We start from the raw sequence: 2,109 nt of genomic DNA on the forward strand, positions 1-2,109 counted from the left end.
TCCTGTCAGATTCCCTGTCTCCATCTCGCCACCCTCAAGGCCATCCTCCAAAACACGAGTCTCACCAATCGCTCCCGCTTCAAAACTTCCAGTGGCTTTCCAATCATCCATCTGACTGTCTATCCATCAATCTGTCCATCCATTTGTCCACTTGTCCTTCCATCTGTCCGTCTGTCAATCCATCCATCTATGTGTATCCACCTATCCATTCATCTACCCACACTCCCATTCACTTATTCATTTATACGACAAACACTTATTGAGAATCTATTATATGGAAGATACTGCCCTGGACGCTGGCCCCTACTGTAACTCAAGTTGCTTGGGGTCTCATGGGAGAGGGGAGAGGCTAAGTGAACCAGCTCCTAAGGAGAGCACAGGATTTTAAGGGAGTTCTAAGAGGTGACCTAACCCAGGCAGAAAAGGCTTCCTGAGTGGCAGGTTATGCTAAGACCAGGGAAAAGGGGAAGGGCTGCCTGGGCAGAGGGGAGTTTCTGCCTGTGGAAACAATGCTTGCGACAGACCAAATCTGAGAGAGAGAGAATGGGCACCTTGGGGGAACTGAAACTAGTCTGGCATGACTGGATCTAGGTCTGAGGAGGGCATGGCCCGAGAGAAGACAACAAGAATCTGTAGTAACAGCTAATTAGGACAGTGAAGAATAGTCAGGGACAAACCTGAGATGTTCCTCAGTGCTTAGTCCTTAGAAGCTCTCAGAAATTATTTGTTGGATGGATGGGTGGAGAGGTAAGTGGGTGGGTGGATGGGTAGGTAAGTGGATGGGAAGTTGGATGGATGAGGGGGAAGATGGATACATGTGAGCACATGGGTAGATAGATGAATGGGTGGGTGGATGGGTGGATGTGTAAATGGCTGAATGGGTGGGTATGTGAATGGCTAGACGGGTGATGGGTAGATGGATAGATGGATGGGTTAACGAACAGATGAATAAATGGGCTGGTAGATAGGTAAACGGGAGCGAGGTTTGAGGTTGGGTGCTGGGAGAGTGGAGATATCGTTAATAGAAACAGACAGGTGACAAGGAGGAATCACTGTGGCCCCCTCTCCAGCAGCCTGGCACCTGCTCAAGCTGCCTGAGCTGCTCAGAGTGTCCTGCTTTTTCACCCAGGCCTTGTCCCTGAGGACAGGCACCCCCAGGTGGAAACTACACCTTGCCAGGAGTGTCCTTCCTCTACAAGGTCTCCGGAGGAATCATGCTCCTCAAAAATCAAAGGACGCAGTAAATGCGAAAGTGTCCTGTAAGTGGAAGGACACAAGCCCTACCTGCCGAGAGCTCTCCACGAGCCGGGCACACCTCTCGCCACCGTTCACATCCGCCCATTTTACAGACGGAAACACTGAGGCTCGGAGAGATGAACCAACCTGCTCAAGACGCTACAGTTACAATGCGGTAGGCCACGCTGTGAACTCAGACGGGCCCACGCTTTCCTTTATGTCATGCTCTCTTTCTGTTTTTCATGATGGTCACTGAGCAGCACCTTCTACCTCCAGGCTTCGCCGGGCTCCAGTCCTTACGGATGCTACCACGAAGGCCACCAGGCTCTGCCAGGTCAATTCTTTCCTCAACACTCACTGAAGAAAATCTGTGTGCCCAATTGTGGTTCCCCAAGGTGGGGGGCGGTGGGGCAAAGAATCAACACAAGGAGCCTCTGCATCTACCTCAGACACTTTATCATCCAGCTAAGAAACAGAGCCTATGCACAGACAACCCAACACCTAAAAGCAAATCTTTAGACAAATGCTCAAGAGCGTAGAGATGTCTCTGAGGATGTTAATGACTAAGAAAAATTAAGCCCCAAAAGGAAGGAAGGAAGGGAGGGCCTCTTTGATGCAAGGTAAGACCTCTTGCATGTTACAAGCCAGGAGGAGCTGCCTCATGCTGGAGCACAGCAGGCGCATAAATAGTGATTTAATCCGTCATCTGTCTCTTCTGTGAGGTGCACACGGACCCACAGACAATGACTCACTGTGCCAGGGTGGCCGTGCTCGCGGGAGCCCTCAGCCCAAAGAGTGGGGAGTTTCCTGCAGGTCCAGCTTCGCTTCCTTGAGCGGGTCAAACCTCCACAGGCTTTAAGTCTGTTTCATTTC

At 50.9% G+C, this 2,109-nt stretch overlaps 1 protein-coding gene across 2 annotated transcripts in view; it reads right to left on the bottom strand.

Annotated features, from left to right (window-relative positions):
• The window catches only part of GPR68 (G protein-coupled receptor 68), a 22,233-nt gene that overhangs the window by 8,801 nt on the left and 11,323 nt on the right, over nt 1-2,109 (bottom strand). Inside the window, exon 2 of one of the 2 annotated variants that reach the window (XM_011373147.2) lies at nt 1,082-1,090. The exons of the other annotated variant lie outside the window; for it this stretch is intronic. The gene's annotated coding sequence lies outside the window, so the exon portion shown is untranslated. The remainder of the gene's footprint in view (nt 1-1,081; nt 1,091-2,109) is intronic. 2 annotated transcript variants of the gene reach the window in all.

The sequence above is a fragment of the Pteropus vampyrus genome, unplaced genomic scaffold (assembly GCF_000151845.1).
Source record: "Pteropus vampyrus isolate Shadow unplaced genomic scaffold, Pvam_2.0 Scaffold219, whole genome shotgun sequence".
Lineage (NCBI taxonomy): Eukaryota > Metazoa > Chordata > Mammalia > Chiroptera > Pteropodidae > Pteropus > Pteropus vampyrus.